We start from the raw sequence: 24,560 nt of genomic DNA on the forward strand, positions 1-24,560 counted from the left end.
TCAATCTGTTTCAGTCCCAGTATCAGGAGGACAGGATTAGTCAGAGGTAGCCCAGTGCCATCTGTTCCCAGGCTGGGAGTGAGCAGCCAGCACAAAAACCCTTCCCTGAGTGCAGTTTGCCTTCTGGAGGAGGCTGCACAGAGCAAAGCTGAGCTGCAGGAATTGGTGAAGGTTCTGCCACCCCCAGTGGGAAACTCTGCTTATTCTGCATTTTCCACAAGCTCTCATTCATAATTTTTATTGTTGTTTGATTCTGTTTTGTTTTGCCCCCCCAAAAAAGTGGAAACTCAAAGCCAAAAGGAAGAATTGTTTGGTATCTCCTTTCCTCTTGAGGCTGGTCCCATCAGCTCAGTTTATTACAGGTCTGGAAAATTTGGCCTCTACCCAAAAAAACCCATCCTGGTAAATCTGAATGTGGCAAAAACAAAATAAATAAAGTTGCTTTTTACTGCCTGGTATCCTCCAGCTGCCCCCAAACACCACTAATAATCCACCAGGAACCATCTGAACACACATTTGACACCTTCTTAATTCTGGTCCTTGCTTCCACTATTGTCCTTTTGCAATTTAAGTGGTAGAACCTCACCTGCAGGTAAAGTTATTAATTCATAATTCAAAAATAATCCTACAGCACCCATAAAGGCAATTTTTTTATTTCCATTTCTAGGCAAAGTTATGCAACAGCAGCAGAACAGTACAGTCAAATTCTAATATTATTGCAAGCAGATAAAGAAAAGTAAACAAATAAATCCATAAACATTAACATTTTCATTACTTACATCCCGAACGCCGTGATAACAACCAGATAAAAAGCACAGCAGAGATTTCTCCTACCTTGCCATTATGAGCTGCAAAAATTGCCACACTAAGTCAACAGGCAAAGTTTTTATTGCTAAATATGTAATTAAAAAAGAAAACTTCCTGTTCACAACATCTTGGTTTGAATCAACACTCCAGAATCCAAGAGCGAGCTCGCATCGCTAGAAGCTCAGAATTTGGATTTCTCTGGTTTTTGTTATTCCATAAACCTTCCACAGTGGAAAAAAGGATTAATTTGAGCTAAAAGAGCACAATTTTTTGTGTACTAGTAGCTCTGAAAAAATATCCCAAACACCTTAGGACTATCAGGTGTAGGATGAAACAGAAACTTAAAATAACATCAACTTTTTGTCAGTTTTTCAACGTTTTGTGACTCAAATACTGCCCTATTTTCCAGCACTTTTGCAAAGCTGGTGTGACTCTATCTAGTAATCCCTACACTAGAACTGAAAAAAAACAAACCCATGGCTTAAAAGAACAATTCTTTTTAGAAGATTCTCAAATACCAAGAAGTCTTTGTGACACTTGGTATTTTACTTAACTGGGACATCAGTGGAACTTAATCCAGAACTAAAATCACAGTGAGGGGCAGACTCATTACTAACAAGATACTCTTAGGTCTGGTTTTTTTCCTCATTTCATGGCATCTCTTACATCCTTTGTAAGTAAAGACCTCAGAATTAAAGCTAACAAATCTCCTTTAAGGTACTGAAGCGAGGGCGTTACTTGGTAAAAACAAGGTAGAGACAAGAAAATTAGAGAGGAAAAATAAAGTTTTAGGAAGTTTCCCTAATTAGCTGATCTTTATAAACGGTTTCCACCACTCCAGCAGATTTTATCATGTCCTGAAAATACCTATTTAGACATAATTTCATTATGCTACAATGACAGAGTTGCATTGATTACCCATCAGGGATGGAATTCGGGCCCACATTGGCGAGATAAAGAGATAAATTGCTTTACTTATTGAATGTTTAGTGCAATAATTAGTATGGAAAAGATCCCATGGAAGGCTGTGTCAGCAGGCATCTATCAGCTCTCCAGAAGCAGGACTGAAAACTGGGATGATTTGGTGCTTAACCTGTACCTGCATCACTGCAAACATTCATCTTTCCCATGGAAAGTGGCAGCTGAGTGCCCAGCTCTAAAATGCTGCTTTCCCAGTATTAAAAACACCACTGCAAACATTATTTTTGTATCAGTTCCCTGCCAGCCTGGGCAGAGATCCTTCCCCACCATCCCTGCTGGGATAATTTTTTGCTGGATCTCTCCCTACTGTGAAATTTTGTGGTTATTTCTCATTTTGTGTCAGATTCTGCTCCTTCCCCTTCCTGTCTCGAGCTGTTTCTGGCTCCCTCTTTGCTCTGCCCTGCTGAGGCACACCTGGAATATCACTTTTAATTCCAGGCTCCAGAGCTGGAAAGACAAGGAGCTGCTGGAGAGGGTCCAGAGGAGGTCACAGAGGGATTTTGGGGTCTGGAGCATCTCTGATGAGGAGGGGCTGCAGGAGCTGGGTCTGGTCAGTGTGGAGGAGGCTGAGAAGGAATCCATATAAATCCATATAAAACCTCTAAGGAATGTCAAGAGAATGGTGCCATAAATTAAACCACAGCAAGTTTTACCTCATTGTGAAGAAGAGCCTTCCATGGAATGTGGCAGAGCACTGGAACAGCCGCCCAGGGAGGGCCTGGGGTCTCCTCTGGGAATATTCCAAACCCACCTGGACTCATTTCTGTGTCACCTGCTCCAGGTGATGCCTTTTGGGGCTACCCAAAAACAGAGGCCAGACAGAACTAAGGGAATAAAAATCAGTTCTATTTCTATTTCTTGAGGGCCCTCCAGGCACATTTAGGGCAGGGGAAGCCCCCCAGGGGCTGCACCCAAAATGTCCCACGGCTCACGGGTTTCACACTTTGACAAGTTTGGTCCATTTGCACATTGGGGGTCAATCCTGCAATTCCAGCTGCAGCTGATGAAGGCATTTAGCCCAAGTTTGCTGGCCCAGCTCCCTTTTGTTGCCATTTCTGGGGCCTGGGGCACTGAGGTGTCCTTGATTGCCAGGCCTGGGGAGGAATTGTTGTGTCTGCCCAGAATGGGAAAGCAGCAGCTGCCGCTGTGTGTGGAGTTTGGAGTTCTGGAAAGAACTGCAGGGTTACAAATGCATGGAAAAGAGAAAAATAAAATCCTAAGGGATAACAGGTGACCCTGCCCTGGCAGAGAGGTTGGACTGGGTGATCTCCAGAGGTCCCTCCCAACTCAAATCGCTCCCAGGTTGTTCCCAGTGCCCATCCACGAGGATGCTGCGTGCCCAGCCCCTCTCTCAGGGCCCTGCCCTGCCCATGGAGACCCCCGAGCCCTGCTCAGGAGTGGGCTGCAGAGGAAAGAACCCTGCTGGAAAAGCATCTAAGAATAACACCCCTGCACAAAGACTCATGAAAATACATGAAGGATTTCCCCTGGTATCCATTCAGCCCCAGACTGTGTTTACCTCGCTGAGATATGGAGCTGATTATTCATCAGCAGGATCTCATCAGCAGCAGAAGTCTCGGTTTCCACCTGTGAAAATGATGCTGAGATCACATCAGCATATTTAATTATTGTTGTGACATCAGCCCACCCTCCCCAGGCAGGTGTAAACACCTTTTCTTTGTTCCACTGGGACAGCTCGCTGGGTGGCCTCCTCACAGAATAATGAGGAATAAAGGTGTTCAGAGAGATTTGTGTAAAAAACTACTCATCCATCCGAGGAACAGAACAGAACAACAGCCTCCCTGCACACCTGTAATAAAAGCTGCATGGCTGTTTTGATAGCACCGAGTCCCTAATCAAATAAAAAGGAGCTTGCATCATTAAACAGAAGCATCCTGAGAGGCGCTGATAGAACATCTTCACCTCCCGTTCAACCCTCGCACACAAACACAACTTCACACAGCACCAAAGCCAGCCTGCCCAACATTAAACCTGGAAAGATCCAGGAGCCTGAGCAGCCACCACAAAAATCAATCATTTGTGCAGTTTAACACGGTGAAGGAATGCTCTCCACACCAATGACAAAACCAACACCTGCAGCTTCACAGAGCCAGCGAGGTCCAGCCTAAACCATTCCTTTGGAATGACCCACACGGAGGAGCAGAGCAGGTCTGTAAACAAAGGAGGGCTTTAGCAGATTCTGAGGCTTAAAAAGGAGATGGAGCAGCTCATTAATGAACTGAAATTCATAAATCTGGAGTGCCCTGACAGCAGGAATTCAGACAGGTAGCAGTGCCCCACAGAGCACACCTGCCTCTTCTGATAACCCTCAAAGCCGACCTTCCAACCGCTCCCTGTCCTCAGCTGTCTCCCCAATTAACATAATTGAGCTTAAATTCCGAGGCACTGCCCTGGCTGGAACCAGCTCTGCTGCTGCTCCTGCCTGGGGGATGTTTGCCTGGCTCTGACAATCTCTGGTGGAGCAGCTCCTTCACCCACTGTCAGTAAAACCATTCCCCTCCGCTCTGGACGCCTTTCTTCCCAATATTCACCAAAAACGCTTCTTCTGGAAAGCTCCTCGCCCTCACTGCACCTCACTGCCTATTTTTATCCATCCAACAGCTGCCCTGCAGCTTCCCCAAGACGTGGCAGCCCTTGGGATGTGCATCCAAGGCAGGAAACTCCCTCTGCCCGCAGCCCCCCGCGCACTCCTCGATCCACAGCCTGCAGATGGAACAGGGAGCAAAGCTTGGGATGTGAAGCATCTCCTTGTGTTCAGACCGAGGAAAAGATTTCATTGTTGCCCTTCCAGATGGTCTGAAGAGCTCCAGTATGACCAAGCTCCCGATATCTCCTGTTTTTGGGAGAACCAAGCTCATTAAATGCTCGATGCTGTCACTTACGAGCTCCACAAAATGCACAAAGAGGAGAATTTTCTGTTTGGACAAGAACATCAACTCCAGGGTCTGCCATAAATAATTTTTTTTTTCCTTCCCCATAAAATCTGTGATTTTTTTAATTACAGGTTTGTACCCAAATGTAAATTCGTTATTACACCAGCTGTCATCCTAATACTAAAATCAAATAAATAAAGGTGGGTTTTTTACTCTGGAGCACTGTAAAGTGCAGCGAAAATATTCTCCATCAATCAGGTAATAAAAACTTCCCCCTTCTACAACAATTTAGATTTTCTGGGAATGACAGTTATTGGTAATTGAGTAAAGCTGCTAAAACACAAAACAAGGAGCTGATTTTGATTGATAGCAAGGACCTTTCACTGCCCAGTTATCTGAATCCTGAGTGCAAAAATAACAATACATCACCCAAGCCATAAACTTCCATCAGGCATTAAAGCAGAATTAAGTCTTCAGCCCAATTTCTAACTTGCTAATCCCATTTATTCCGTTCTTTGTTTCCTTCCTTAAGCAGCTTCCAGGCCATGAAAGTTCATTATGCCCTGCCCTGTTTATTTATATTTGTATTTCATTATGCCCTGAGTTTTTTTAATAGGCACTTGAGCTTTTTAAAACCCCAAATAAATTATGTGTATCACTTCTCAGTTATCTGTTATTTTGCTGACACCCCAGAGGAAAGAAAATTTTCCTTTTGGGACTGCTGCAATCTATCCTTAGAATATCATGTTCATTATTACTCTATAGTTATTTTTCAGTTAATTTACTAAATACTGAGGTGAGAGCCACTGGCTCATGACTCCTGAGCTCCACCACAGTGTTTTAAAAACATAGAAAACATCCTTTTCCCTCCAGTTGTCCAGATTTTAACAATAAGATTTTAACAAAGTATTTTAGCCCCATGAAAGGTATTTATTTTAAAATAAAAATGTTATTTTAAAAAGTATTTTTAACCGAATATTTTCACTTCAGAAAATTCCTTCTTTAGTTTTGGAGATCCTTTGTGAGGGAATTGCCTCCATTTCAGAGAATCCACTTCAATAACTCCCCCAGTTGTCTTCTGTGAGTTTAATCTGTGGAATCCCTTGGTGTGCCACCAGCTCAGAGCACGTGCAGCAGCCCCAGCTTCCTGGGAAGGGAAGTGATTCTGACAAAATGATGGAAAATAGATTATCTGCATCTTTAATCAATAGTTTAAATGCATATGGAGTGTTGAAACATGGTGTTTACTCCACTATCCCTTGTGGAGTATAATTATGTTTTCTATACATGAAAGCAATTTAATTTGTTTGCATCAAGAGAGACACTCGTGTAATATTCAAAATAATAATAATAATAATAATGTGCACAATGATCCAGACAGGATTTAATTTTTTTGAACAATTCTGTACTAAACAACACAACCCTTTATTACTTCAGCAGACAATCTGCAGTCAGCATTAAAGAAGAGAATCAGAAGTGAGCTCAAGCAGAAATGAGAGATGGTTTGATTAAACCCAATGTTATTCCACTCTTCCTCTGGACTCGATCTGCTCATTTCAGTGGGATAGAATAAATCAAATAAGTGACAAATTAACTCTGTGTCTCTCCCATGCTCCTAAGCAGAGAATTTGAACTCCTCCTGACCTAAAAGTGCATCTTCAAAGAGGGAACTGATTGTGCCTGCACCAAAACCTGACACATTCTGCTGTTTTTGTGGTTATTTTACAGCAGTGGTACCTTTGGTTTGGGGAATCAAACACCAGAGACCCACCTTGCACTCCTTGAGCTCATGGTGGCTCCGAGCCTCAGATCTGCAGAAAAAACTGACAGAATCAAAGAATTCTGGAATATCCTGAGCTGGAAGGGACCCCCAAGGATCATCCAGCCCAGCTCCTGGACATCCCAACAATCCCACCCTGTCCAAGCAGTCCTGCAGCTCCGGCAGCCTCGGGGCTCACTCCCTGTGGAGCCTGAGCACCCTCAGGGGGAGAACCTTTCCCTGACACCCACCCAAACCTGCCCTCCTGGATGGCTGTAATGGAATCAAGACTGGGGCTGGGGCTGGTTCTCAATGACCTTCCTCCCAATTCTCTTGTTCAAGCAGAATTAGAGAATTAAAATATCTCGTGTTCACACAATTGCCAAAAAAAGCAGAATTCAGCGCTGGTCTGTCCTCCTTTGTCCCTCTCCACACACCTCAGTGTCCCTGCTGCTTCCATCCCCTCTTCCCATCTCTGGAGCCAGGAATGGAAAAACAAAGACTGAAAACAGCCACTCTCTTCTTGGAATTTTGGTAGCAGAGCTCTAACTTGAGTTAAGCGATCAGTTTTGACGTGCGATGCAAATCTGAAGTTAAAAATATCGTTTTCCCTCAAAGTTAATTATGAATCATTAGGAAGACTGAAATAAAATCTTCTACCGCGTTCCTCGCAGCTTTTCTGAGCAAATATGGAAAACACAGATCACTTTAGGGGGCTGCTCCAAGGTAGCAGACACTTGGTAGCTCTGGGGTTTATTTAAAGCAGCCCCACGTCTAAATCCCGTGGATTTGTTGTTGCATCTGGAAGTGCTGCAATTAACAGATGAAAATCAGCTCAGAGATAAAACTGGGGTGCATTAAGGTGAACAGGTACATGGAGAGACATTCATGAGTGCTGGAATGTCATCCTCACGCTGGAAAAGCGCTACTCACCTGCCACAAACCAAAAGAGAAGCAGGAACACCGAGTATTTCTGTCCAGAAAAGAGTGGTAAATTTAAATTCAGCTGCTTTCTAAGCTCCATCCTCTCCTTGGCCCAGAGAGGGAATTATCAATGTTGCTGAAGCTGCAGAAATTCCATTATTTCATTTTCACATGGGGATTTTTGCTCTTTTTCCCTCCCTTTTGAGTCACTCCAGGAAGAAAGGTGTTTCAACACAACCTGAGGTTGTTTTGGTGGTGAATTTTTAAAGACAGAGCACAAGAAGGCAGAAATGGCAACGCATTCTTCCCTCTTTTCTTGGCAAAGTGCCTCGATGTCTGAGGAATCCTGCCCTCATCCCTACCCCCTAACACTTGAACATCTCAGTGAAATCCCGCTGTGGGTGGAGAGGAGGGAACTGAGGGAAGAAGGGGAAGAGAAGCCAAAGGGATCTGCAGTGCCAGGAAGGCTGAACTGATCCGTGTCTCTGCACACGCAGGGTGACACCTGTGACATCCTGAGCCACAAATATCACAGAGAATGAGGAATTCCTGGGATCAGAGGCAGGTAAATAATTCATGAGCACAGGTACAGCTACAGGGGATGGATGGTGGTGACAGTGACAGACGCTGCCCAAAGCCCAGCCCTTCCCTCCTGAGTCCCTTGGCCCTGGCAGGGCTGGGCATCATCCCAAAAACATTCCTGGGGGAAGGCAGGGGGGCCATGGATGGGACAGTGCACACCCACAGCTGGGAGCTGGCAGAAGAAAATCCCCTGATAAAGGAGGTTTTTACAGCACTTCTTTCCTGTGTTTATGGCAGAAGACACCGCTACCTGCCCAAACTTATTTATGACAAATCCCGCCCCTATCTGCCCGTATTTACACGGCAAAAAATTCCATTTGCATGGAGTGTCTGCAAACTGTCATTTCACAGAGAAAAGAGAGCTGGAGGTGCTGGGCAAGCACATTTTCACTCTGCTCCCTGAGCTTCAGCAGCACCACCAAACACAGGGAATGCTCCAGAACCAGCTCCCACCTAAAATCCCAAGATGATTTTTGGGTGGGAAGAGGTCACGAGGTCAGTGCTGGGTACGGCTGCTGTGGGCTGGCACAGGCAGAAAACCTGTCCCTGCTTCCCCTTCCAGCACTGGGAATCTTCCAGCATTAGGAATTCATATCCAAAATAAAACCTGTACCCCTCAAGTGCTGCCGTGAGCACAGAATGTGGGGAGATTTCCCTCTCCGTGCTCCTGCAGCGACTTCACCCCATCAAATGTGCTCCAGTAGGCACCTGCCCCACTGCCAGGAGAAAATATCCTTTAAAAAACCTCAGCAGGAGGTTATCAACCTGCAAACAGCACCAAGAGATGTTTCCAGACTCCTGGGAATGTGCCACCAGCCCCAAACCCACCTGAAGGTTGGGAAAGGAGAGTCCAACCCTGCCCGGCACCCCTGGGAAAGGCTGCAGGGAAAAATCTCAGCTGGATGTGGGAGAATTCCCTGACACACCTGAGACCCTGCCCCACTCCCACTGGGCACACTGGGATAGATGAGCTGGGCTCAGCTTCATCTCCTGCCATTAAAATAGAATTTATCCACCTGAGCTTTCCCTTCTCCTCATCCTCGGGAATCTGAGATGCTTTCCCTGGCAACAGCATTCCCCTCCACCAGCCCAAACCCCACACACCTGCTAAAAAACCCCTCTGAGGGAGTTCTGAGGGGACAACAGAGATCTGATCTTATTTCATCTTCAGCTCTATAATTCATATTTATCACACTGGGCTCTGTTATGCCGCAAATTTTGGTTTTTCCAGTTTATTTAAGGAATTTTTACCTCTTTCTGGGCTTGTCTCCCAATTTTGGTTTTTTTGCCCTGTGCAATTCCTTTGATTTTAGCAGGATTCTGGCAACGTAGTGTCAAAATCAAATTTGTGGTTTATTTATCTTGAAATAAAGACATTATTCCTTTTTTGAGGACACTATTCTTTCAACCAGAAAAAAAAAATAAATAATGTAATTCTGCTTCTAGTGCAGGCCTGCAGACAGCACCAATCAAACATTTCAAGTGAATGCAACAGAGGTGCAATTTGAGGAGTTCCACATGTGCTGAAAAAGCTGATTTTCACAGAAACACGAAATTCTGGAGTGGTTTGGGTTGAAGGAAGAGATCACCACCACCATGGGACACCTTCCACCACCCCAGGCTGCTCCAAGCCCCGTCCAGCCTGGCCTTGGGCACTTCCAGGGATGAGGCAGCCCCAGCTGGTCCATTCCAAACAAAACAAACTCCTGTTTTCCAGCATTTTCATTCTTTCCTCACAGGATCAGATCTTCAATTGACTGATTTTTTTTTTTTGATACTTTTCTTTCCCACTGTCATTCCACATTTAGTGTTTTATGAGAAGTAGTCTGTCTTTATTTAAATGGAAATTACCTCCCTCAAAAAGCAGCTTCAGGGCGAGTTAAAATCTGCTGCAGCTCCAGCAAAATTAAGATAATTTCATCTGCATTGTTGCTCCTATATATTTTTCCTTGATATTGTGGTCAAGTGCACTTTTATTTAAAATAAGAATAAGAAAGCTCAGCTGCTGTGCCAAGCCCTGGGAATACAAGAGTGGCCTGAAAGAGGAAACTGGATTCTGCAGAAATTTCACTTTATCATGTCCTAACACCACCTTTTTCTCCGGAGTAAATTACCTGCAAAGATTGTATTAAAGTATTTCTGGGCACTGTATTGAAGAATAATAATGGCAATTTCATAGTGATTTCACAGGATTAACCACGCACCACACAAGAAAACTATCCCAGCAAAATCCAATTTGTTACTTTTCCAACACCGAATTTCCCTTCTCTTTGGCTGGCAATTAGTTATTACAGAAGTTTAATCAAAGACTTCATTTCTTGAAATGTAGCACAGCCAGAGTAAGATTTAAGCAATAATTAAGTAAATTGGACTTGGCTTAGTACACAGGAAATTGAGGATAATTCATAAACATTATCCATTAGAAACTTGTATATTCACACAGTGCTTGAGGTATTTTTTAGAACTGATAATATTTAAATTTGCCATGAGAAAATGAAAATATTTTGCTAGTCTATTAGAATGATAAATTGTTTTACCTGCCTGGAGAGGGGGGAGCTGCTGTTCAAACAAAGGGAACTGACCTGAAAGAGAGAAACATAAGTGGGGAAAACATTCCAAAATCCCAGCAGGGAAAGATGACACAGAACCTTTCCAAAAGAAGAAAACACATCATGGATGCAGCAAGAAGAGAAAGAGGAATCCCTAAAAAAAGCCAGGGAAATTAAAGACAGATTTGGGCCTTGCAGACCATTGAGAGAGAATAATAAGACTGAGAGGAATATATTAAATAAAAAGGATGTAGAGAATGCTCAGCAATGTCTGCCTGGTTGCAGTTCCAACCTTTGCAAAGAGGGTCAGCAGCCACAAAACGATGCTGCAGGAGCTGTTCACTCAATTCCAACCCTGCTCTGCACACAGAGGAGTCAAAAACTGAGGAGGAGCTTTGCAATCCGTGAGGTTTTCAGCAGAAGGAACGAGAGGTGGAAACACGGAGTGGCTGCACAGGGTGTCCAGCCAGGAAAGGTGACAGAGTCTGAACTGCTGCCCTGCTCTCACGTGAAGGAACTCAATACCCAGAAGGGAAATGTGGGACCTGGAAAGTTCTCCTGAAGATGGGCACTGGCACAGGTCCTACCCAGGGAGTCCAGCACCGTGACAATGTTTGGATGGAAAGCAGAGAAACTGAGGCAGAAGATTGCCCAGAGCTGCCCCTGGGTCCCTGGAAGTGTCCAAGGCCAGGCTGGACAGGATTTTGGAGCAGCCTGGGATGGGGGAAGGTGTCCCTGCCATGGCAGAGGGTCAAAAAGAAATGTTCAGACCTCCCTCAAACCAAACCATTCTGTGATTCCCAGAGTTGCGACTTCTCCCACTTCTCATCCTTTATTTCATGCTGCAAGCAGTGCTTGGAGCAGGAGTGAGGAAATAGAGGGCTCAGCTCCAAGGCTTCCTCAACCACAGGAAGTTTGAAAGATTATGCCCCAAAACCCCAAAATCCCCACAGACCCCCTGAATTCCACCCCCAGGTCCCAAACCACGAGGTGTCTGGAGCATAAATCGGCACTGATGCATTTTGGGGCCAGCGATTTTTGATGTGAACACTTCCAATTCCACCTTAGCTCTGCTTTAGGTGTCAGGTTTTTCTATTGACTGGAAATGCACTGAATTGTGCTTCACAGAATGTTCACTCCATCACTGAGGAGTGGCCCTCTGTGGATAAACCCCAGAAATATTTCATTACCATCTCCATGAGGAGTGTTTGGTGTGCTCTGTTTTTGCTGCTCCTGCATTTAGAGCTAAGTTGGATCTCTGTTTGCTCAGTAAATATGAAACCAGGCTGATCATTATAGAGTTCTGCTATTTCAGTGCAATTCATCCCCATTTTCTCTTTGATTTCTCCCTCTTCCTTCCACAGATTGGTTTTTAGCTGAATGAGTCTGAGTTGTCACTTGGAGTTTCGCTGCCACACCTTTGATTCATGTGATAAAACAGCAAATGCAGCCAGCAGCACCTGTGGAAATGCTGATTTACCACTGCACTGCTTTGCTCTGAAAAAGACACTGAAATAATGAATCTGTGGCACAGAAAAAATATCTCCTGAGTGGGTCTTGAAAATATCAAAGCCTGGTTTACAACACAGTTAATGAATTTTCATCTTTAAGTATGTGACAGGCAGACACAGGATGTCTCCAAAAAGAGTTAAATTCCAAGCTACTGCTGGCTAAAGTCTCATAAATGATGGGATGTTGTGGCTGTACTTCCCTAAGAAATGATTTTTTATTATAAATATATATAAATAAATATTTGGACAAATAATTTGCGGAGAACTGAGCGCTGCAAACTAAATTCCTGTATCTGCCACTGAAACCATGAACTGAATTTTGGGCATTCTGTAAAGTTATAAAAATAGCAAATTCACCACTGTGCCTATTATGTGTTATGATCATCTGTTTCACCATAAAAAATAGGATTTATTATTTATCCTCAATGCATGAGAATTCCAGGACTATATTTAAGCCTCCACACATCAAACTTTAACAACAGTGAGACAAAAATGAATTGTGCTGTGGCACAAAGTCACACCTCCTGGTCCCCTCACTGCATTCCCTTTCAGTCTAAGGGTAAAATTAATTAAGATGGCATTAGATACACAGCAAAAACATGAAAAAATAAGTGGCCTGAGCAGATTTCATTAAGTTCTAATGTGGTTTAAAATTGCTTTAATAGGTAAGTTCATGACACAGCACTTCTAGGCCTGCTGAAAGGTCAAGGAGAGAAACACAGGCAGGAGTCCACAATTTGAGTTTTGTGGCTTGTTGAAGTTTGGATGTTGATTTTCTTCAGATTTTTATGACACTGGCTATTCCTCACGTGGAAAACACAGGTAGGGTTTAATCATTGGGGTTGTCCAGGAAAGGGAATAATCATTTAAATAAGGGAATTCTTCTGGTTTGCTGGGTCAGCCGAGTTCCCAGTGCGGGAGGATTCCGAGTCAAGGGAACAGCAAACACTGAAAAGAGAGGGAGAGTCTCCAGTGTGAGTCCATGTCCTGCAGCCCAACAAAAGGGACATTAAAATGTGACTCTGCATCACCTCACAAGTGCTCAGAGCATCAACACCAAGGGTTTTTCCCCAGGAATATCCATTTTGCCTTGGAATCACAAATATGCACTTTGACTTTTCCACGCTAAAATCAACTTACTGAAATACCAGAGCTATTCAAATCCCACTCTGATGGTTTGAGGGCTATTTCCCACAAAAAACTGAATTGCTGGGTGTAGGAACCCAAACTGGTACTTTTTGTACAGTACACATCTCAGCTCCTGCCACCGGAATCCATAAAAACCAGGGAGATAAATGCTTTATTATCTAACATAGACTCGCTGGTTTTAAAGGCTTCCTTACACTGCTATAAAAAACCTTCACAAATATTTGCTAACAACAGCCTGCACCTATGGGATCCTGTGTTTACACAATGCTCTGGGTGATCGCTGGGGCACACGGTGTGAAGGTTTTTTTCAGTTCATGCTCTACAGCAATAAAACACTGAGTGTCCCTTAGTATGTGGATTTTCCAAGGAAATCTTTCCTGTTCCACAGCATCACTGAAGCTCTCTCCATTTTCCAGGGTATTGCTGCTGTCTCCTCCACCGTGGGGCACAAGCAGGAGGGAAAAAAAACCAAACAAAGTATCCCCATAAAATAAGATTGCTGAGAGACGCCAAAAAAGCCCTTTTCTCCTAAATGTGGATTGTCACTCAAGTGACTCTGGGAGCCCAGAATTTACGTAGCCCAAATCTGGCTCTACACAAGCATTAAAAACCAAGTTAGAAGCACTTGGAAAAGCTGTAAAGTTTGGGGTTTTTTGAAGTTGCAGCAGCAGTGAGTCAGAGCATCGCTGCAGGGAGACACCGGGACACGGAGAGTGGCAGGAGCAGCACCGGGGGAGGCAAACACAAAGTGCCCTGGCACATGTGGGAGCTCAGCCTCTGATGTCAAACATGTCTGAGGCTTCTCTTTTCCCTGCCAGTCCCTTGGACTGCCTGGATTTTGGGAGGGGTTGAAAGCCTGACTAAAGCCGAGCTGACAGGATCTTTTGGGAGGAGGAGGCTGGGATTGTTCCCTCCACCCCCAGGAATCGCAGCGCTCCCACTGCTGAGCCTTTGATCAACTTGTTGCCTGAACTTGGAGTGATTTGTCATTGATTTGTCATTCCTCTCCTGCCTGGAGATGCAGGAATCTCGGAGAGAGTGAGTCTGCAGCTTGTCAAAACTGTGTCTGATGAACAAAGGAGTCTGAGAAGTGCCTGGAAAAGGCTCTTTTTCCTTGGCAGCCCTGCTGCACTTGGGTGGCTCTGGAGGTGTCCAGTTCCCTTCACTTCCCTCCTTTCCTGTGCAGAAGGGACAGGGACAGACCTGGATGGAGCAAGGCAGCTCAGGGACACACTCAGGGTTCTGCCTCTGCTTCATGGACAGAACCTGAACCTGAGCCACACCTGTGATTCACTTTCTCTCGTTACCAGTGTCCCCAGCAATAGAGAAAATCAACCACAGCAGGAAAAAAAATACAACTAAACCTACCAAAACGACTTGGGAAGCAAAACCAGCCGGGCAGCATCCGTGGAAACTGGTAACCAATGTCATGAAGCTGAAGCAGAGGCTGGAAATGGTGGAAAACCGATAGGGAAGGGTCAGAGAATGAAGATTTTCACCATCTGTTATAAAGAAACCTTTGAGGTAGAGCTACAGCATCTTTCCTGAAGTTCAGAAAGCTCAGGAATGCAGAGCAGCTAATTCTGGAATCTTCAAACGTGGAACAAAGCTGCCAAAAAAATCTTTCTTTATCCAAAATTTACAGCATTTGAACAATTTCTCTGTTGTCTCTGCTTCATGTTTTATGTCACAGGATGGATGCTAACAATGGGGAAAAATTAACCCAAATAAATTCACTGTGAAGTTAGTCACTTACCTGTTATTTTGGCAAAAAAAAAGAGTGGTTTGGTCTGTTCATGAGATGATGAGTCAACCTTCTTTTCAAAAAGGAATTGAAGATGCCAAGCACACAAATGAGGAAGGTCAAAAGAGGCTCCTTCCGTAGGGTTCCAGCACGTTTTTTGTGATCATTGACTTTTTATGCCTCTTCAAGAGCCAGGAGTTTTCTGGATTAGGAAGGAAATGGGATGTTTTGTCAACACAGAAAAGAGATAAACAGCATGACAAAGTAATTGTATAATTATCAGTCTGACAATGATCCCAGGCCAAGGAACGGAACGAGGCAGAGCTCATTAAGCACAGAACTAAAAGAAGTGTAATTAACGCCAATCAAACTCAGGTTTCTAAAGATGAGATCATTGCCCAGCTAATGAGGTTTCTCTTTGTAAGATTAAGGGTTGATTAATGAAAGGTGAAAACATAAGAAACATTTAGTTTGGGTCCTGGGTGGTTGATTTAAAAAAGTTAGGAATGAAACACAGGATGAGCTCAACTACATCCCAGAACTAAAAACTCTGGGTGATCTGTTGGGATGGGATTGTCCAGGGTTTGTGTCTGAGAGGGATTTTGTGGCTCATCACCTCACACAAGGCACTCTGAGCCAGCACTGTGCAAAACCAAGCACAGCAAGAAGGAAATCCCTGGGCACATTCCCAAGCTGGTGAAAGGCAATTTATTAAACCCCAATAAATGGATCAATTCCCCATCTCCCCTTCTTTAAACCCCACCCCAGTTTATCTCCAAGCCTGCCCCAGCCTGAGGGATGCACCCACGTGTTTATCCAGCATGCCCACCTGATAAAACCTTTCCATTTGGTTATTTTTTAAATTGTTTATCCCTCAGTGCATTCACTGCACTTCACCCTACACTTGTGTGCTTTTTATCCATCAAATGTCACTCCAGAGCTTCCCTGTGCTTCTGCCACCCTTCTCTTTTCCCCACAGATCCCATTTTTCCCAACCACTTCCATCAGAATCCTCTCATTTTTCTCCAGAGGGTCAGAGAAAACACCAAATATCAGCAGTTCTGAGATTGAGTCTTCAGAAATTCCGTATTTCAGTGGCAGAGTTCCTTGCAGTGCAAATCAAAACAAACTTTAAAAGCCTCCCAAAACTACTGGGTGAACAAGATTGAAAATGTATTATTTGGGCCAGCTGAAAGAGATTAAGATCCAATTTCTTTGGCCACTGGGACAGAAAAAGACACTTAAAACTGAAGATACTTTTTAAAACAGTGACTAGAATCGATCACAATGTTTCAGTGATTACTGAAAGCTGAAAAGATTCTAATTCAGACAGTGTTTTCTGAATGATTAAATTAATTTTACGCATAAACCTAAGGTCATGGCTGCTGGATTACATGATAATGTAATTACAGGAGGGTTTTTTTCATGCCCTTCTGGCAGGTATTTGTGGCTGGAAGTACCACTCTTGTCTTGATTTCACAACTGTTCAGATCATTCAGCTGGAAATATTTTTGTGAAAAACTCTTTTTGGAGAAAAAACATTCATTTAAGCCTTATTTTCTTTTCCTCCCTATTCATCATAATAAATTTACCCTGTTTATCCCATTTTTTTTGATATATCAGAGCCTTTATTTAGAATCATAAAATTATAGAATTATAGAAATTATAGGATCATTAACCCCACCCTTTAAGACATATTTGTATACATTCCTATACATTTCTATATGAACACAAGGCTTTAATGGGGAAGACACAAATATTTACCCTGAGCTGTAAAAACTACTGTAAAATCCTGCAAAAATAATTGTAAAAACTTTAGAAATGCTGCATTTTGATTTTTAGAAATTAAAATTATTGAGCTACGTTTTTCTTTATATTCCAAATACAGAAGATAAAGAGAAGAACACATTTCCTAGTTTGAAGTACTTAGATCAAATATTAGATCAAATAATGTATTGAATGTGTAAGAAAAACATTTTTTGCCCTCAGTCTTAACAATGAGGTCACTGATATTTCAAAATATAAGTTTTCCCACAAGTTTTTGCCCTTCATGGCTTAACCCTGAATTTGGGTGAAATTTGCCATCTGTTTCCTCTTGCGTCACACTGAGTCAAACTTCCGGGGCTTTCTTTTGGCAGATGATGCACAAAACTTGGATGAAAATAATAAAAACCAATCTGAATCTAGGCTACCAACAATGCCTTAGACTTGTGCTCCCTCCCAGGGATAAATCATATTTATAAAACATGTGTTGTGCACGGTGCCACCAGTTTTTATTCACATTTTGCTGACTCACAGAGCCATAGGCTGAAGGCAGAGGCTCACCACCAGTTAAAGAAGGCTCACCACAGCCATGGCAACTGGAGCAGTTAAGCTTCAACTGGATCTGTTAAGCTTCAAGCCACATTTTAGCATCCCAGGATTTTTGTGGTGCCTCCATTCCCATACTTGAAGCTGGATACCCTTCAGTGTTGTAGCTAATCTATGTTGCTGGTCTTAAACCAGCTGCCAGACTAAATTTAAGTGAAACTCAAACTCAGGTTAAGTATTGTAGAAGTGAAAACACTGTGATGTTCTGTGCACCAGAAAGATGAGCCCATAGCCTTTAAAACTGGTAATTTTGGCTGGCCCTGCACTTGCAGTGGTGGGTTTAAATGTTTTATACTTCATTATGTCAACAAATGATTTGTAACTAATTTAGTTTGAGGAAGATACTGATTTGGGATTTATCCACTATTGAAGATAAGGTCTGGCACAACCAAAGGAGCAGGAAGGATCTGGAGAAAAATGAACTTTTGAATCCCTGGAGGAGTTTCTGATGGGGAGCTCCCTGCTCTGGAGCTGGCTGGGAGCAGCTCAGAGCTGTCCCCACGTCACTGCAGGCTGGTCCTGAGCTTCTCCTCACTCCCAGAAATCTCCAATTCCTGCGGGGATGAGGCTCCCTGGGCCACCTCCATGGGGATCTGGGCTGATTTCAGCTAAGAAATGATCACCACAGCTTCTTTTTTATTTCTAATCACACAGATCACTCCCATCCTGAGGAGTGCACGGAGCACCGACCCCACAACGCAACATTCACCAGCCAAAGCCTAATTAAATAATCAGCACAATTAAATAATTCTGTTAATTACAAACGCTTTTGTACCTATAAAATAGACTTTTATAGATATCTCAGCACCTACCCACACCCTCTGCCAAAAGTTCCTCCTCCTTTTAGAAAGGCACTCATTAGTATTTGGAAACAGACCCTTTCCACCTTCACTGTTGGCCTTAAAATTGATCAAGAGAGGACACAAAAAAATCTGAATTTTATTTTGAAGTAAAAAGGTCTTAGAAGCTCGTATACAAAAGCTATAAAAATCCCTAATTAAAACCCCAGAGAGCCCAGAGATCTCCAAAAAGCACTTATCTTCTCAGAAGGCAGAGCTTTGTTCCCAGCCTATCTGTGCTCATAAACTGAAAATAGGTGAACACACTTCTGGCTGGATAAATTATTGTCTAATATCCCATGCAACATGTACAGATTCATCTCATTACAAAGGGCTTGGGGGTTTTTTTTGGGTTTTTTTTCATTTTTAAGAATCATTTCCTGGCTCTCCAAAGAGAAATTTTCAGTGTTATCTTCTTTAAGAACACAGATATTTCCTGGATGCGAGAGATGCTTCATGGTGGCAAAAGCTATCTCTATTTTTTTTTCCCCATCTGTTTACCACTCTTGCTTTGAAACCAAATTAGTTGAAAATTCAGTAAATAAAATTACAGGTGAGAAAATCAAAGTAAAAATAGAACTGCTTTAAACAAAGGGAAAAAAAAATAAAATCACAGCCTGTTTTCTGTGGAAATGCAAATCTCTGACTTCACAAGGACTTTTTGAACTCCATCTCTACGGAAGCTGGTGGGAAGTCAGCTCATTTCTCCCGTGTATTAAAGAGAATAATTTGTTTTCCACAAGGAAAATAGATGAGTGCATATGCAAATATTTCCAAATAAACCCATTCTATTCAAATTCTCATTTGTGAATGAGGTAAATGTTGTGTAGCACGAAGTCAACGGTTTTTCCATGAGCAAAATGCAGAATAACAGGGTCCAAATGATCATTGCTTCCTTCCATCCTGCCTTTTCTAGGATGGAAATCAGGTACTTTTCTCAAATATGTGTATTTTGCCATTATTTCATTTCCTGGCACGTCAGGCTACACCGATTTCCTCATCTCTTTGTTTCTTCAGAACTTTAGAACCAGATTTAATGAATTTATTTCTGCCAAACCCTGCCAGCTCCCTTTGCACTCCATTCCTCCAAAGGCCACAGGGAAAATATGATTTAACTGGCACTTTTTGTTGGGGTTTGGGGTTGGTTTTTTTTGCTGGTTAGTGCAGAAATGCCACTTGGAAATTCATCCTCATTCCTCAACCTGCCAGGGATCTGAGCTTGTGATGGTGCAAGAAGTGTTCAGGGAGCAGCATGAGGTCATGGGCATTCCCATAACCTGTTTTAATTTAAACAACTAAAAACTAAAAAACCCTGAACTTCTAGACTTTGTAAAGGTGAGAATGGTGGGGGTTCAGCTGAGCAATTCAGATGAAGATTCAATCCTTCCTGAGTGAATTCTGGGGAGATTTTGAAGTTAAATTTCATCACCAGCTCTTTATTTCCAGGCCCACACCCCCCAGCAGCTCTTTTCTGATTTTCTCAGTGCCTCAGGATCAGGCTGTCCCCTTCCCAACCCCATTCCCAAACTGGGAAACTGATCCCTGCAGATGGCAATTTCCTGTCTGGATTACAGGAATTTATTTAGACTAAAAAATTATCATCAAAAAAAAATTGCCCCAACTCACATTTTTAATGCTTTCCCTAATTTACTTTCCAAAGTGCAGCCTGGCTACATTTATATTTAAGGGTTTGGGGAAAAAAAAATAAAAATAAAAAAAAGTTAAGATCTGTGTTGACAGCAATATTATTTCAGCATTCCCCTTGTGAATATCTGCTGGAATTATTTGTTCAGAGAGCATGAATATCCAGGATGAATATCCAGCATCAATATCCAGTAGGAACATCCAGCACGAATTTCCAGGATGAATTTCCAGGATGAATATCCAGGATGAATATCCAGGATGAATTAACATCCAGCACAAATATCCAGCACAAATATCCAACACAAATATCCAGCAGGAATATCCAGCAGGAGCTCTGGGGTGAATTTTCAATTGCTGCCACAAATGAGGCAGAATTTTAAGTGTTGCTCCAGGTGTGTTCTCCCTGCAGGAGCTGCAGCTCCATCCAGGAATTTTCCAGAAGTACCTGATGGCAATGGCTGGAAGGACCAAAATATGCTGATATTTGGGGGTTTGTGTCACGTAATTCAACCCTAATTAAGCAGCAATGTTTAGTTCTGATGGGTGCAAACAGCTGATGTTCTCAATAGAGGGTGAAAATGAATTCAGGAGTCCACAGATAGAAAAAAACGTTGAACTCAAAAGGCAAATTTGATTAAATGCTGCAAATCCACCCAGTCCTTCAGAAAAGTAACATTGAAACCAAAAGGCAAACTTGATTAACTACTGCAAATCCACCCAGGCCGTCCTGTGTCTTCATACAGGCAAAAAACTCAGATTTATACAACTAATTAACTTTAAAACTCTAAATTGAAGATGTGGACCGAACCCTCACTCTGGGAATTACTTTTTCATGTAACACCAGCGTTTTAAACTATTTATTTTCTCACACAACACTGAAAGTAAAGTTTTAGACCACACATGTGTGAAAGTTCATGGTTGCCAGCTGGGTAAAAGCTCTCTTCCCAAAGCCCTTGGCTAAATCCACCACAGGAGGCTGCACCATTTGCAGCCCCTGAGAAGTGAGACAGCCACCAGGATTATTAATGGCTTTCCCCTCAGCCAAATTTACAAATTGTCACAGAACTTGCACTTGTTTTGCATGAAATTCCAAGTAAGCGAGCCCTGCACTTTTTAAGACGCTGAAAATCCAATTTTACACTTGTCTTAATCACTGCAGATCAGTTCATCGCACGTTGGAGCTGCCATCTGCTCAGCCTTGATCCAATTCCCACCCAGAAACTCCTTTTGCTGCTGCTGCACAGACCCAGGGGGCTGTGTGTGCCAGGAATTCCCCCTGACTCCACCAGGATGGAGCTTTTATCCCAAAATCCAAACCCTGGGAGGTTCTCAGCTATCCCAGGCAGGGCTGACACGCCCAGAGGGGACTCACAAAGGATGGGGACAAACAACAGTCATCTTCTATCATAGCCTCTAATGGCAAAACAGTCCCTAAGAAACACCCAAACTCCCATTAATCCTATTTTTCCTAATCAACCCTCTTAAAATTCAGATTAATCCTGGTTTTTTCACCTCAAATCATTTCCCACCTCAAATTTTCCCACAAATCATCCCACAGGGATTGACAGGACTGGCATTAAAAGCCAGATGAAGATGCCTCCTCTCCAAGTGTTGGAAATTCGCACTGGAATTGGAGAAGCCATGGGAATGAACATCTGGCCAGATGTTCAGGGCAGAAGAAACCACACCAGGCAAGCATTTCCTCCAAATCATCCAAAATGTGCATTTATAAATGTCTGATTTCTGTGAATGGGAAAGTTCTTATCAGAATTAAAATGGAAGGAGATCATAATTCTATTCATCAGGTAAAAATTAATTTAATTTTTTTTTTTTTAAAAAAAAAATTACAAATAATACATTATTGCTAATTGAACTTTACACACTTTGAGCAAAGTAGTAGAGAAAAAGGAAAAATAAAACCAAGTATGAGTCTATTTTATCTTCTGGATCTGCTTTGCTACGAGATATTGATACAGAAAATTCATTAATCTTTTCAGAAAGTCAAGCATTGCCTTTGAGGATAAATCCACTCCCTCCTCTTGCCTGGTTTAGGATTAGGAAATGGATTTGCTTCCATCACACAAATCTGGAACAATGAAACAGAAAAATGTTCATTTGAAACATATTTAGGCCCAAATTAGTCACTGAGCAGTGGAATGAAGAAGGAAAACTCAGCTTTTTTTAAATTAGTTGTCTGCATAAAGTAACAGGTTTGTGTGCATTTGGTCTGTATTTCAAATTTAGAAATGATTTTACCATGGTCAGTTGCCCTTGTGGGGACACACATCTCTGCATCCAGGCTAATTTTGCTTCCTAAAATAATATTATGATTAAGCTTTCATTCTTTTCTTTTTCCATCCAAAGTCTTTGGATTGGAGGTACCAAATTAAAATGCTTGACTGAAATGGGATGTCAGCTAAAAATGACCAATTTCTGCCTAGGTTAATATTTAGCAGGGTTACACTCTCCTCACCCCTGTCACTGTAGGATTGATTTATTTTCCAGCACATTCCCCATTTTCCTGTTCCCTCCTGACTCCTGACGCTTTTTCCCAAGCTATTTTCAGAGGTTTAAAAATTGGGAAGTGCAAGGACAAAAAATGCAGGAATTATTGGAGAGGCTCATGTCATTAACTGGACATTGCCAGAGCAATTCAAATAATTCCACCTTAAAGAAGGCCAAAGCTAAAAATACAAATGCCCAGCTCTGAAGGGCACTGCTGGCTTCAATTCTCCCCCAAAAAACTGGAAAATAACCACAAGATCAGAAATCCACCAAGAATTTCATGGAGCTCTATGAGCAAACATTTATTATTTTCTTGTTGACTAAAGTGCTGAAGGACCTGCCTGATAAACTACAAAATGCATGGAAATAAGGAAATTTAACAAAAGAAAAATATGCAGAAGGTGAGAAATTACCCTTGGGTCAATCAGGGAACTCAGAAACACAAATTACACCTGAGCTTTTGGGGCTGGGCAGGACCAGCAGGGAATAATCCTGCTTGGATTATTCCACTTAAATCTTTTACACTTGTAGAAAACATTATGAACATCCCTAAATGAGTTTTCTCTATGTAAACCCATAACTAAAGAATTTAAAACACTTTTAAAGCAACAAGCTCAGAATGTTGTGACACATCTTCGTGCTGGGCTTTTTTTTTAATGGTGAATTTGTCTTTTTGATTGAAAATTCTGGTGGTTAACACGTTTAAGATCTTTACAGGGAAGGGAGGAAGTGGAAATGATCTTTTCAGAATGGATTTTCCAGAAGGTAAAATCAGCAGAGCTACCTGTGCTTATTAATTTAATAATTAGTTGTGAACCATGAAGACATGAGAAGGGAAAGCAAAGGAAATTCACCTTAGCTCTTACAAAAGGCCTAAAAAAACCCAAAAAAGACAACGGGACATCTGATATGGAAACGAGCCAGTGGGCATAATAAATTGAATTAGTAAAAATTCCAGTTGTAACATATTGTCACAGCTCAAAAACCCCTGTCCAGATGATTTCCCACCCAGTACCAAACTCAAAGCCAGAGATTCTCTCTCTGAGGATCCCCATTAATGCCCTGCTGAAACAAATCTGAATTTAATTCTGACTCTGTGGGTAACAACGTTTGTTGCTTTCCTCTTTTACTGCCACGCCATAAAACCCCAGGAATCAGATTTAGGAGCAGCCACCTGCTTTCTCAACAGACTGCCAACACCTGATACTTTTTTATTATCCTTTTTGAGGCTTACTCTGGTTGCAAACAGAATTTCCTGAAACTTTGGGGCTTAGGTGAAAGGCAGTGAATAATAACAAGTAAAACTCGACTTAACATTCTTCTCCAACCATGTGATAATTTTGGATTTCCCCCCCTAAAACCACTTGTCCATTCATCAGTCCTGTATTATTTGGTCAGTGAAGACCAAAGGTGCTACAAATAAATGATGCCCCGAGTTTTTAAGTGTGATTAAAATGTGAGGGAGCAACACAGAGCAGACCCAGGAGGAATCAGAGAGGGATTTGCTTTCCTTTTCCTTATTCCACGGTCATCAATCCCTCCCTCCCCCTGCTGCTGCTTCATTTCCACCCACACTGCCCTCAAGACAGAGCTGAAGGAGCAGGTGGAAGTCATTCCAGATGTAATTTTGTTTAAAAAAAACCCAGGTAAATAACGCTGGAATTGGCCCCAAAAGGAGAATTTTAGCAGGAAAGCAAGTTGCTAAATGAAAATTGAAAGTCAACACCCAAAATCTTGTCGCTTTACTACTCCACCTTCACTCACTGGTTGGTAAAAAGTGCTAAACTTAAATTTTCTTTGGACACTTCCATAAATCTGAAACACTTCTGCTATGCCAAACTCTAAATTACTAACAAAATAAAAACCAAACCAATACTCCAAAGCAGTAAAGTCGATTATATTAAGATTAGAGACGCGTTCAGATGGAAAAACAAAGCATCAAAATGTTTGCTCTCATTATCTGAGAGTCTCTGCCCACACTGCAGCTCAGGGTTTTAAAGCAGAATTTTCAAGACTTTTGGTGACTTTCTCCCTGCCATGTTATGAAAGAAAATGCTGGAGAATTTCATGATAAATCAGAGCTAACTTGACAGTAAACAGAGGGCCATCAGAAATATGACATCTTACAACGTGGAAGAGATTTTTAAGCACTGAAAGGGCATCTTGACAGGAATATAAAAGGCAGAAGATTCAAAAAAATAATAATTATGCCTCATTTTGCAGCCAGGACTGGGTAAACCATACCTTAACCTCTCTTCCCTATTCAATCACAATTTTATTGCAGAAAAAATTCTGGGAAAGG

Source organism: Parus major, chromosome 9 (assembly GCF_001522545.3).
Source record: "Parus major isolate Abel chromosome 9, Parus_major1.1, whole genome shotgun sequence".
Classification (NCBI taxonomy): Eukaryota; Metazoa; Chordata; class Aves; order Passeriformes; family Paridae; genus Parus; species Parus major.